The sequence below is a fragment of the Aplidium turbinatum genome, chromosome 1, assembly GCF_918807975.1.
Source record: "Aplidium turbinatum chromosome 1, kaAplTurb1.1, whole genome shotgun sequence".
Lineage (NCBI taxonomy): Eukaryota > Metazoa > Chordata > Ascidiacea > Aplousobranchia > Polyclinidae > Aplidium > Aplidium turbinatum.
The window spans coordinates 13,081,253-13,095,539 of NC_137472.1; the positions used below are offsets into that span (position 1 = coordinate 13,081,253).

General features: G+C 39.0%; 1 protein-coding gene and 1 pseudogene across 1 annotated transcript in view; one reads left to right on the forward strand and one right to left on the reverse strand.

Annotated features, from left to right (window-relative positions):
* Positions 1-14,287, forward strand: part of LOC145781484 (uncharacterized) — a 30,919-nt gene that overhangs the window by 731 nt on the left and 15,901 nt on the right. The window lies entirely within an intron of this gene.
* On the reverse strand, positions 5,038-10,078 carry LOC145774896 (zinc finger MYM-type protein 1-like; annotated as a pseudogene).

A 14,287-nucleotide genomic window follows, 5' to 3' on the forward strand; every position in this document is an offset into this window, starting at 1 on the left:
GAGGTGGCTCAATGGATCCGAAATTCCACCCAGATGAGGTAATGAGGTATACTGTAGAACACATATATATATAAGTATTTCCATAGTTGCTCTTTGCCCAACGCCCGCATGCCTGTGTCCCCCCATTTTATTGTGTTCCTTAACAGTGGATATTAGGTGCTCAATGCTCATCGGCAGGGGTGTCATGATGACAAATATCACTTGTTGTTGCCCAGTAAGGTCTGCTTCATGCTTCATTGGATGTTAGAGAACTTTTTACGGTGGTCAGCAACAACTCTCAATGCAAACTGCAGTTGCTCCTCGTCCTTTGTGAGAGGGCCAGAGAAATCCTTAACTAAGGCAACGCCACGTTCAACATGGTCATTGGTGACAGCCAATGTGCTGATGAAGCTTTTTGCAGCAATGAAGCTAGGCTGTGATCATTCCACTGAGCTGCCGGATATTCAAGGAAACCAACCAAAAGCCCAAGTTCTTGAAAAGAAGTGTTGAATTCCTAATCGTAAAGTCGATTACAGTCTTCTCTTGAATGAGTCTTAAGTCGATAGTTGCACGCTTAAATGGCTCTTCTTCCGCTTCTTTCTCTTTCTTAGCCACAACCATCTTGCCCAAGCCATTGTCCAAAACGTCATCAAACAACGCCAAGCCAACCAACTGCTCAGAAAGGAACCACAGTTGGGTTGCAATCTTTTTCACTGTAGCGTTGGATATGTCAGCATTAATCGTTTGATACTTCTGCAATTGCTTCATCAGCTTTAGGTCCTTTCTTGGGGCCTGCCCTTTACAACAATGCTCGCTGTTTCCCATGCTTCAACGACATCAACGTAGATGTGGGAAAAGAATATGCAGAGTTTCTGCAATCCTCATTGCTGGCATGCTGTCAATTTAAACTGTGAAAGAATAATCCAGACTTTGAAAGTGTAGATCACTTTTGCCATCCATTGGTGCATGGCTCCGGGAGCTACAAAGTGGATGCCTTGAGGAATGACAGCTCAAAGAAAAATAATGGCCAGCTCCAGTAGTTCTATGTAGTCATCTCTTGGCTGAGTGACTTTCACAGCCGTCTCCAAGACCTTCACCATCTCATTGTGGATGTCAACCACAGCATTGGCTGTATAATCATCAGTTGACGAGTCTTCAAATGCAGTCTGGTCAATAAACTGCCATCTTGTTTTGAAGTGCTTGAACAAGAGAACGTCAGGAGCTGATGAAGTCCCCATGGCTTCAGAAAAGGCTAAAGCAGCAATCAGAAGCATCCAGAGGACCAAATTACACTTTATTTAATCGCTTTAGAACAAACTGGGACAGTATTACAAATCAGGCTTTTGCGGAATTGAATGTTTTCAATTGGAATGATGTTAATAATGCAGAGTTTTTATATGACTGTAAAGCACAACCAATTGAAACAGCTACCTCTATGATGGCTGCAAATACGAGATTTCGGTGCAGGGATGACTAATTGACTACAGAGATATGTTGCATCTTTCATTGAAATACGCTGGCTCAAACTTAGTGGAACTTGATAATTACACGATGCTAAAGCTTGGTGCACTCTATAAGGCACGGTGGATGGGGCATGAGTTTTGTAAGCAATTAAGATTGTTCTTTTTGAAAACAAGATTAGAACTGAATTGAAAAAAAAATGTAATTTTGTTATCATCACAATTTTTAAAGTTGAAACGATTTGTAAATTTCATAGTGTTTGTGTATGTGCCATGGTGGTTTACTTGTCAAATTGCAGTTGATGCACCTTACAATGACCTGGAAACTAATAAGTAAATTTTTCGCATATAGAGATGTTGATGAAGAAATTTCCACTATCGCAATCGCTTCATTTGCAAAGCATCACTGGTACCTTGTAACAGAAGATTTGATACCATTTCCCCTGTTTAGTTCAAAGGTTAACTTGTCCTCAAAGAAAAAAATTGCAACAAAACTTTAAGAGATTTGATAAAGGTACAAAATTTATCAACCGAATTGGTTTCGCTGCTGAAAAAGGTTATGGAAAACCCCAGTTTCTCAAGGAGGTATCATCGTCATCTTCTTTAGATCAATTTGTCGGCACTGCTTCATGGATGTTTTTTTATTTGTTTAAAATTGATACAGCATTCCTTGAACTACCTGTTGAAAGTTGGGAGTCTGATGCTTCTTATCAACAAAGCGGCTGCATAGCCGAGTGGTGAGAGCCCTGGAACGGCAGTCGAATGGGCGTGGGCGCCGGTTTGACACCACTCAAGAGCATGCGGCTGTGTCTTTGGCAGGACACTTAAAGGCATGCCTGAAGGTGGACATGAAGATTGGCTTCCTTGCCTTCCCGTCCACTTAATCTAAATCTTCATCCACCAGGTGTAAGCCTGGATACGACAAAAAGTATAAAAAGCTATTATCAACAGTGAATGTTTCAAATGAAACTGCTGAAAGAGGAGTGAAGCTTGCTTCTGATTTCTTACATCACTCCAAAACTGAAGAAAAGTATCAGAACATTCTCCAAGTTGTTGAAAACGATCGAAAGGTTCTTCCTAACCAGCGTGAACGTTCCTCTGGGGACAGTTTAAAAACCTGGTTTCTGTATACATCATAAACATTGTTGCTATGCTAATGTGTATTATGTTTTAACTGTGTTTGTGTAGTACTGTGTCTGTATGAAATGACAAATTTTCAAAAATCAAAGTTTTTTGTTGCTCCGACGAAAAAAAATACCAAAAGTTTATGGAAATTAGGAGAAAAAGCAAATAAATTATCACAATAATACCCAAATATTATAATGCAAACAATACTTACTTTGACATAGGCCAATAATACATTTTATAGTTGAAAATATGCTTGTATCATTGAAAAATGCTAAAAAAATAAGCGATTTTTGACTATTTTTGATGCCGTGTGATTGCGCAATCTTTAAATCCCATGTGCTACACCTAAATGTTGTCGAAATCAGCTGAAATTTTGCAGGTGAGTTTGTATCACCCATCCACAGAGTATACCAAAAGAAGAGCTGATTTAGTAAAGTATTTAATTTTTGGTAGGCACCAGCCACACCCTAATGTGTATTGTATTTAATATTGGTTTTAACTGTGTTTGTGTAGTACTGTGTCTGTATGAAATGATAAATTTTCAAAAATCAAAGTTTTTCGTTGCTTCGACGAAAAAAGAATACCAAAAATTTATGGAAATTAGGAGAAAAAGCAAATAAATTATCACAATAATACCCAAATATTATAATGCAAACAATACTTACTTTGACATAGGCCAATAATACATTTTATAGTTGAAAATATGCTTGTATTATTGAAAAATGCTAAAAAAACAAGCGATTTTTGACTATTTTTGGTGGCGTGTGATTGCACAATCTTTAAATCCCGTGTGCTACACCTAAATGTCGAAATCAGCTGAAATTTTGCAGGTGAGTTTGTATCACCCATCCACAGAGTATACCAAAAGAAGAGCTGGTTTAGTAAAGTATTTAATTTTTGGTAGGCACCAGCCACACCCTAATATGCAGCAATTAGGGTAAACTCATTGCAATACTGCAATAGCGTCTCTTTCAACAACAGTATCATAACTTGTATAAACTATAACTTACTTCAAATCAGACCATATGTCTGGTAGGCTATATTTTTTCATTGCAATTTTGTAGATCTCAAGTCTCAACACACAAGCCATAAAGATTTCTCATCATCTCAAATAGTAGTAACACTGTCCTATGGTTAGCACATCTCAAGTATAGTCTATTATTTGGTCCAGCCAGTTGTTAAATGCAGTACCACACTCGTGTACAGTTTCGAAGCCACCTGGGATTCTGGTTAATGGGCATGTTAGGACCAGGTGCTCAGTGTCCTGTTTCTCTGCTTCACAATGTGAGCATTCAAATGTCTCAAATAATATTGAATCAAAACTACATCAGATTTTTGTTTGTTTCATTAAATTTGTTCTTGTTCCCAAATAAAATATGTTTTCATCTTTGACGTTTGTTTTGTATCTTTATCCTGCATTGCGGGAATATGGGTAAAACATTATATATACTTGTCAGGAAAAGTATAATGAAGCATTTATTCACCATGTGAACACTGAGCAGTGCTGAAAAACTCCACTTTAAAGGGAAAATTTCTTCATTCAGGGTTGGTATTTACTAACAATAGTCAACATGGGTGGTGGGCATTTGAAAGGAACATTAACCTTTTCTGACAAATGCACTTACTTTTGACAGCTAAAAATGTCAGTGATAAGATCACACATTATCTGCAAGTAGCATCAATGACAAAGTGTCTAAGACCTTACATCACACGAAAGGAATATACTTCTGTTTCAACACTTATAAAGCATAGCCTATACATCTTTGCTAAGCTATCAGTTAAAAAACATGTTTAAACAATCGTTGCTAAGCTATCAGTTAAAAAACATGTTTAAACAAGCTATTGGCAATAGCTTGCATTAGTAAATTACCACAAACAAGATAATGTGTGTTCTGAATACTGCTATCTTGTTTTTACCAAAATTTGATCAACCCATTGAGTGTGTACAAGCATAGGCGCCGACTTTTATTTTTGCACGGGGTGGCGGATAGCACAATATGGTAACCTAAAAACTTTCAAACTGCATGTTTTTGTTTGATTTTTACTAAGCGTGTTTCGTAGATGCAATTGTTTTTTCACACCTGATTTGTAGCTTGATAATTTACAAAGCAACTTTAAAACAAAGTCTAAATTATCTCGGACGAACTCTCAAAAGCAAACAGATAACTTTATTTGAATCTCAACATGTACTCAGACTTCAACATAAACTAGCAACGTAAACGCCCACATAACTGCGCACTAAAACGATTGAACTTATTATTGGAACTCGAGTTTTGAAATGACGCAACGCTGTCAGGAAAGTGTATTTAACAGCAGCCAATCAAGAGATCATGGAAAAGGCGTAAGGCAAAATGCGAAACACAAGGTACAAACTTAAAAGGCAAGTTCTTAAACGAATTAAAAGTTTAAAGGCACGTTTCCAATGTTACAGTATGTCGTGAATTTTATTGTTACGTTGCTGCTCTGACACTTAACATTTGGCAAAAGTATTTTTGCGAACAGCAGCTCTGTCAATCCAATTGTTAATCAACTGGTCAAGTTGTAACCGTGAAGCTTCAGTTTGATAAACATTTAAAATTAGGATGTGGTTCAATCGCTGTTGCGTCATGGTAGATCGCAAGTAGGCTTTTATGCGCCTGAGTGCACTAAACGATCGCTCCGCCTCGCAGGTGGTGGAAGGCAACGATAAGTATATTTTCACAATGCAGACCACGTTTGGAAGCATTAATGAAATTGTTTCATTGCTTGCAAATAGATCAAGCAGTTGCGACATAGTTGAAACAAAAATCTGTTTTTGCTGTTGAAAACTTTCCAGCTGTTGCAATTCCAGACGCAGAAGCGTTGGGTTTATGTCATCTTTATATGTGGCAGTGACATTTTCAAAAGCCGCTCTGTTCTCTTCCGATGCTTGATCCTTGGCAAGCAGAACTGTTTCCATGTCATTGATCGTTTTCATGTCCTGCTGTGAATAACGTGACAAAAGTGAAGAAGAACACTGTTTAAATACGTCTAAATAAATGCTTTGGTAGTAAGCATCTACGGTAGAAAAAAACGGTTGCTGTTGCTGGTCATCGAAAGATCTTGCAGTACGTCTACCACGGCCACGCGGCAAAGATGGCAACTGCAAACCCATATCAACAGCTGATTTTTTACATGCGTCGATCAACGCAGATGCCTCACTTTCTGTTGTTGCATTCCAAGAAACTGTTGATGATACGGCTTCCAATAATTCACGTACCTTTCCGACATTGATCCCGCGTTTCTGAACAGCGATATGTACAGGGCTTAAAATAAGCAAAAGCTTTTGCAGGACACGCAAGGAAAAGTAAACGTCAAAATTCTCCATGGATAAAACATGGCTAATGGCATTGTTTCGAGTGACAGCATCCATGCCATCTTCTTTCGATGCTGTGTCAAGCCAATCTAGTATGACCTCATACTGGTCAAGAAAAGCATTTACGGCTGGGAGCTGCATTACCCAGCGTGTGGTACAGAGAAGGCGCAATGAAGGCGAGGAAGAAGATTCATTTATCTTCATGAAATCATTAAATTTCGCTAGTCTTTTCGGAGATGCTTTTATAAAATTAACAACAGCACCTAACACTGATATTGCATGCAGTCCTTGTTTAGTGGATTTGAAGCAATCTTGTGCGATCAGATTTACTTGATGACCTGCGCAATGCAAATAAAGCATAGCTGGGCGAGTTTCTTTAAAGCGAGCTTGCACACCTGAAAGTCTTCCTGCCATGGCAGCAGCTCCATCATACCCTTGACCTCGACAGAGGGAAAGGTCAAGGCCAAGAAAAGTCAATCCATCAGATATTAGCTTATGAAGAGTCGCCGCATCAGTGCATGGACACTCGATTAAACCGAGAAGTGATTCATGAACTTTCCATTTTTCATCTGTATACCGAACACATTAACAAAGTTGTTCTTTAGTAGTAACATCGGTTGTTTCATCGGCCATGATACAATAATACTTTGCTTGTTTGACATTAGCAGTTTCATTACGAAGCACGTTGTGAGCAAGCATTTCCAAAATTTCGTTGCATATTTCATGGCTTAACCATTTGTACCGTTGACAGTTGAGCCACTCCGCTACATTTGAATTGTATTCTCCCAGGAGTTTCATTAATTCGCAAAAATTTGAGCGATTGTCAGTGTGACCACGAACAGCAATGCCTTGCCGACCAAGAAACAAAAGACAATTGAATACTGCTTTGATAGCATCACGATTTTGTTGCATTTTTTTACATGTCTTTTCGGATAAAGCAATTGTCGGCTGCATTGCCGAGTGGTGAGAGCAATGGAACGGCAATCGAAAGGGCGCCGGTTCGACACCGCTCATGAGCATTCAGCTGTGTCTTTGGCAGGACACTTAAAGGCATGCTTGAAGGTGGACATGAAGATTGGCTTCCTTGCCTTCCCGTCCACTTAATCTAAATCTTCAACCACCAGGTGTAAACCTGGATACGACAAACAAACAAACAGCTTGGAGACCTTGCTCAGAGACTAATTTCGCTTGTGTGCTATCCTTGTGAATACCACTATCCCTATGTTTTTTGATACCTTGTTTTTCTTTCTTCCAGTTACCATACCCAGTTTCTGTTCAAACTTTTACAGAGTTCTGAATTAATGGAGTTAACGACGCCACATTTACTTTGTTGTGCGAAATTGCTCATTTGCAAATCGGACAGAATGCTCTATCTTTGCATCTATCGTATTCTAGCCACGGGAATTCGCTCTCCCACGATTTTTGATAGCTTCTCCCTTCAACAGCGATTATCCTGCTCGTGCTCGGTTCTTCTACCTCCCTGATCGTGCTAATGCCTTCTGGCAGTGGCACACTTTCGTTTCGTTCAGGCGTTTGGTCACTTTCATGCTGGCTGAAATCCTGACTAGACGCAACAAAAAATGACTCAATGGAGGGCTGCAATTTTGAACGCTTTTTCGGTTGCATCTTTAAGCTGAATAAAACTGGAATGTCGGCGAAAACTTTTACTGGACGACTTTTCGTAATTTTTTCTATGATGTAACAAGCAACTCCTATGTTAGGCCAATAAATTCCCGCATCAGACTTTTACAAGACGGCTTTTTCGTAATTTTTTCTATGATGTAACAAGCAACTCCTATGTCAGGCCAATAAACTCCCGCATCAGACTTTTACAAGACGAGTTTTCGTAATTTTTTCTATGATGTAACAAGCAACTCCTATGTCAGACCAATAAATTCCCGCCTCACAGTTTGTCACGCATTGACACGCAATATTATTGCATTAAGTAGATAACAAAGTAGAAATTAAAGCATGAAGTAGATGACAGTACACTCCAATTGAAATCGGAAAATAATTCAAAATGCAAAATCTTGATTAATTGAAAAAGGTTGCTTTCATTATTGGAAATTGGCAGGGGGTGTAGCCTTCCTCGAATAGAATTATGCAGTCTTCGAAATTAGCCTCGGCAATCGGCAATTGCCGAGGTGATTGCCGAGGCAGATGCATGAATGGCACATTGGCCTCGGCAATAAACATGCCGAGGCCACACGAGCGCTTGTAAGGACCACAAGATTACAAAAACAACCCTAATTTTCTTAGACCACACCAGACTAGGAGGTTGATTCAATCTTACTAATTGCTTGATGTTTTTATTTGGGTTACTTTCTACTTCGCCGGCGCTTAGACACGTGCTCAGCTGGGAGAATTGAATCTTTTATAGAAATATCACCCTATTTGCATTGATTCAACGCCAGTAGACGTCAAATTATTGTAAGCATTTACTCCTTATCGCGCTTCGCCTTCCGTTATCTCGTCCAGCTGTATCAGAAACGATCGTGCCGCTTTCACAACGAACCACACAGCATCAACAGACGTCGAATACATGTAAGTAATAGGTTAACGCGTTAACCTTTATAGGGAGCTTTGTTAATTGCGGTTTGTGATAGATGTCTGGTTGCGTAACAACAACAAGTGCAATTTTATGCGCTGACAATGCTCATGTGAACTATACAAAAAGTTTGCAACTTGATACTGGCTTAATTGTTACGCAATAAGTTATTCTTTCATCGAATGCTTGTTCTTTACCAGTGTCATTGCCAATATAAATCATGGTAAAGGAAGATACAGTTAAAAAGTGGAACTTACTTGCTATAGGTTATGAAACAGAGGGTACAGAAGGAAAAGTTAGTGTAGTATTTTGCAAAATTTGTAAAGAATTTTATGACGGAAACAAATCGGAATTAGAAAAGCTACGGGGCCCAGTTAAAAAAGTAGTATGATACAAAATTGGATAAATGGTACTTCGGCAGTAAAGAAAAGTAATGCTTCCGATCATATGACATCACGCGTTCATGAACGGGCAGTTTTGCGTCTTCAAGCTTAAGCTTCAAGCGTCTAAGAAATAACGTCGTCGTCATTTCTTATTGGGCATTGTTGTTACACAATACAACCGGTCGGGAAAATTAAATCGATTTGTGCTGACTCGAACGTTGAATCAAACCAAAATTAACATACCCCCCTCCGTGAGTTTCAAGTGCAAGGTCTTCATCTCTCCCTCCTGTCACTGACACTATTTCAGGCAGATTTTTTTGAGCACTGAGTTTGTACGCGAATAACTTTGTTTCAGAAATCGGAACAAATCTATGGAATTTTAGTGTTCCTTTTATTGTCTTTGCCAACGAGAATCTTTTTTTCAATTTTTCTTTGCAAGCTTCATACCGGTCAGGCTTGACATTGAAAAATTGAATTCCTTGTATGTTAGCGTTGCAAAATGTCATAATTGACTCGGTAGTAAGGATAGCATCACTGTAAGGCCTTTGCAAACTTGCCTTGGTCAAGAGGCGCTTCACTGTCCCCCTATACCATCACATGCACTCTTTCCATGCGAAGTAGCAAAAAAGTACCATTCTGCCCTGATGCCAAAATCTTTGACATGATTACATAAACTGATGAAATTTGACTTGATCTTGTATTGGCCAGCACAGCCGTCTGTAAAATAATATATTTTTTCAAGTTCAGGAAATTCAGCTTTCAAATAATCAATAAATACTTGTAAAAAAGCATAAACTGTGTAGGTGTTGTGTTCCATGATATCGCTTATGATGCATACATTTCTGTGTTCAAGTGATCCATCTGCCAGTCAACGATATGCAATAAACGGATGTAAAGTGGCCTGCCTATTATCCCAGTGGAAGCTTTGCACTTCATCTTGTACTACATATGAGTAATTTTCTGCAAAGTCACCTTGAACAATGATTTCAGTTTTCGGTTTTATGGTTGTCTTCAAATTGTTCATATACTTATGTTGTGCCTTAGCAGTGTAACTATGTCTTGTCAATTTCATAATCTGATATGAAAGCTTTTCTGTGAATTCAGTTTTTGATTCAACTAATGTGATCAATTGAGCCCGATCTGTACTAATCCATTGCTGGTATGTTACATCTTCTGGTATTTCATCACAGCTAAGGAGATGCTGCATAAGCACATCTTGTCCAGGACACTCTTTGCAACTTCCCATCATACATGCTTCATTCTCTGTTGAACACACACAAACTGCCTTCAAGTCATCTAATGAACATTTCAAACAAGATTCAACCATTAATTTAGGATTTTGGTGATACACACATACACATACTGAATGTGTACCAGTTGCACCGGCAAGTACACACCATTGTGGTCTCAGTTTGGCAAAGGTAGAGAATCCAATCTTTTCTTCTAGATGCAACTCTTTCCATGAAGCATAGAGTTCCTTCAAATTTGATAGTACTAAACGCTTTTGGTGATTTTCCTTTAGGCCATCTTTATTTCGATTAGTTATTGTGTCTTTTATACCAGGGCACATAGGCGTCGATTTTTTCTTACAAGAGAGGAATTCTTGGTGGGCGAGAGTTTTCAAGCAGATTTTATTGAATGTGTATGTTCGCAAATTCGCAATGGTTAGTGTTTCTCACAAAGACTGCGTTTAGCGTCGCTACAGCAATTAAGCTGTTATAGCAATGCTGCCACAGCAAATTTGGAAAAAGCACAAGATTTAATAAAAAAAAGCACAAGATTTGGATACAAAAAAAGCACAAGATTGCAAAATTGAATCTTTGCGACCCATTTTGTGCCAATTTGAAGAATAACATGACTCTGAAATCAACAGTTTAGAGAAGATGCTTACTAATCACTGTTTTCTTTCGATTTGTGGTCTTTAATTTAATATCACAAAAGGCTACATAATCAGTTTTGTCTTCTTGTATCGAACTTTTAAAATCAGGATCATTCAACCATTGACGATTAAAAGGCTGTTTATACCACTTTTTCGTTTTGGGGCTTGGTGAATGATTGTCACTATTTGATGCTGATGTTTAAGGTAGGCTACTCTTTTCGCTGCTCTTGTTATCTAGTATCGAGCAACACAACCTCTGAGTCTGACGACGAGCACATACGTACTCTCTTCAGATAAACTTTTAGCTAATCTTGTCAGGCTTGATAACTCAATGAGTAAAATTGGTCAATATGACTAAGTACGGTACCAGAAACCTAGTTACCAAAACCTTTTAGTTCCAGTCCTTAATTCTCTACCAAATTCAAACCATTAACTAATAAAACTTTTCTGCTTTTAGTGAACCACCCAGCAAACTGTCACTGCTTTAAAAGCGAAATCGATATTTGATTAAAAAAATGAGGCTGGTACACTGTTTGTTGTGTTGAGCAACAGGACTATAGAAATTCAAACCATGGTAGCATTAGCAACGATTAATTTGACTTTGATCAAAAAACACAAGATTTAGCCAAAAATTGATCGGAAAGCACAAGAACACAAGATCAAAAGTAAAAACACAAGAGCTTGTGCTAAAACACAAGTAGTGGCACCATTGTTTGATAGGTTTGATGTTTGCTTTCTTGCGCCTTTGACTTTGCTTCATGTTTAACTTTTCAATAATGAAATAACATCACACGGTGCTCCAATTGGGTCTGCTACTATTCGGCGAGTCCGATTCGGCGAGTCCGATTCGACTAGTCCGATTCGGCGAGTTCCCTATTCGGCGAGAGCCCTTTTCGGCGAGTGCCCTATTCGGCGAGTTTTTGAAATTTTTGAAAGGAAATTATCGGGTACCATAGCCTAATTATAATTGCCGTTTTTACATCGTTTTAACGTCGCTAAACGTTGAAATCGTGCAGAAAGGAATAAAAATAAAATGTTTGAACTATTAAATTAAAATTCGTCATGTCAGTTCAGTTGTTTTTATTTCTGACCATCATATGAAAAACAATACACGTCAACATAGCAAAGGTAGAAGCGACAAAACGCGAACGTTAAAACGTGCTTGAATTTGTCATGTCAGTTCAGTTGTTTTTCTTTCTGATCATGATATCAAAAACAATACACGTCAACATAGCAAAGGTGTAGAAAAAGGTAGAAGCGACAAAACGCAAACGTTAAAACGTGCTTGAATTCGTCATGTCAGTTCAGTTGTTTTTCTTTCTGATCATGATATCAAAAACAATACACGTCAACATGGCAAAGGTGTAGAAAAAGGTAGAAGCGACAAAACGCGAACGTTAAAACGTGCTTGTGACCGAAGCAAGTTATTGAGTTGAAAGAAATTTGGCACGGTTGCAACACTTTCAGAAAAATTTAAGATATGAAGGAAAAATAAAACAAAGAAAATGTTACAAAAAAAAAATAAAATAGATCATGTTTATGTCTATAAGTTAGTACTTTTGAATAGTTAAAATGATTAGTTTGGACCAACAAATGTGTGGCCTACAGCTTGGATTAAAAGGAAATTATCGGGTACCGTAGCCTAGTTATCCCGACCAGCAAAAATTTGTTCCAAGAACACAGTTCATTTTTACATTGTAGTAACAGAATGAAAAGGCTAAACAAATGTGTGGCCTATCGTGTTAACGTCGCTAAACGTTGAAATCGTGTAGAAAAGGGAGCTTTTGCTGACTAGGATACTTTGAAACTGAGAAACATTCACAGAAGCCCTACGATTTGTTCCAAGAACCCATTTAGCATAACATTTCATTTGTACATTGATTCAACGTCTGAATACATTATCTTAAAAATGCAACGTATCGTAGGGCTTCTGTGAATGTTTCTTAGTTTCAACGTATCCTAGTCAGCAAAAGCACCCTTTTCTACACGATTTCAACGTTTAGCGACGTTAAAACGATAAGCCACACATTTGGTTAGCCTTTTTATTCTGTTACTACAATGTAACCTACCGATTCGAGGAAACGAAAAATGGCGTACACACAAACTTTTGGGATCATTATTGTGCAGCACTGCCGATGTCAAATCCCGCTGCAATTTAGGCAATGTCGCTTTCAGATCACACTGGAAACTATGGAGCAAGAGATCGAGAATCCCATTACAGTTGCGACTAAGATTGTACAACGCGTACTGCATCCCAATTATGATCTACAACTGTAATAGCTGGTCTGTTACCAAAGCAAGTCTTGAAAGATTGGATGCCTGTCATCGAAGACATTTACGTGTCATAACTGGTCATACTTGGCCAAACAGTCTTATCTCGAACAAAAATCTCTACAAAATATGCAACAGTGAACCATTGTCTTGCAAGATCTCCACCATGAGATGGAACATGTTTGGACACATTCTGAGACTTCACCAGGACTCACCTCCTCAGAAAGCCCTTGAATTTGCAATAATTGGCAGCAAAAAGTACCAAGGCCGAACCGGACGTCACCGTACCAATTTATTACAACTGCTGAGATTTGACATCAGAAGAGCTGGCCTGGGATCCTTGCTCAGCACACCACATCTCCATCGATTGCAAAACATCGCAAAGGACAAAACAGAATGGAGATCCTATCAACCTTGTTGAAAGACTGATCGAAGCCAGCGGATGCCAAACGATTTGGCTACACTGGCGGCGGAGACAGTTACAATAATAATAATACTACAATGTAAAAATGAACTGTTAGGCTAACTGGGTTCTTGGAACAAATTTTTGCTGGTCGGGATAACTAGGCTACGGTAGCCTACCCGATAATTTCTATTCAATCTAAGCTGTAGGAGTGTAGGTCACACATTTGTTGATCCAAACTATTCATTTTAACCATAGGCGCCTAAGCCGTGGGGGGCAGGCCTCCGCGCATATTTCCGCGTGGGAGCAACTTTTTATGCGGCATTGATACATAAAACAATAGATGAACTAGTGATCGGCAGCAGGAAAACATTTTTAAATGCAAACCGCAACAGCTTCGCAGTAAATAATCACTAGAACGAGTAGCGATGCTACAATCCCACCCCAGACAAAAAAATCTGTCAGTTTTACGTTGATTTAACGTCTGCAGACGTTGAATCAATGTAAAAATGACTAATTTTGCTGCCTGTGACATAGCAAAAATCTACCATTTTGCGTCGATTCAATGTCATCAGATGTTGAATGCACCCAAAAACAACATAATTTGCTACGTTGACGCAGCGTGCGTTTAACTGCGCTTGCAAACTGCCTGGCTGTCGCTTTCGAAAGTCGAAACCTCTGCAGAGAATTGTTGCGGCAGTGAATCGGTTGCTGTGAAAATGAACTTGAAGTCTCGGCCCGAGGAAACCACTAACCAACGTAACAAGGGCTGGTACAAACCGCATTGCGCACAGTCGCACAAGCGGCATAATCAACACAACAACGGACTCGCGCAAACTGCATGGCGCACACACGTCCGTTGCCATAGAAACCCGATCAAAGGCGGGGAATATGCGCATCTT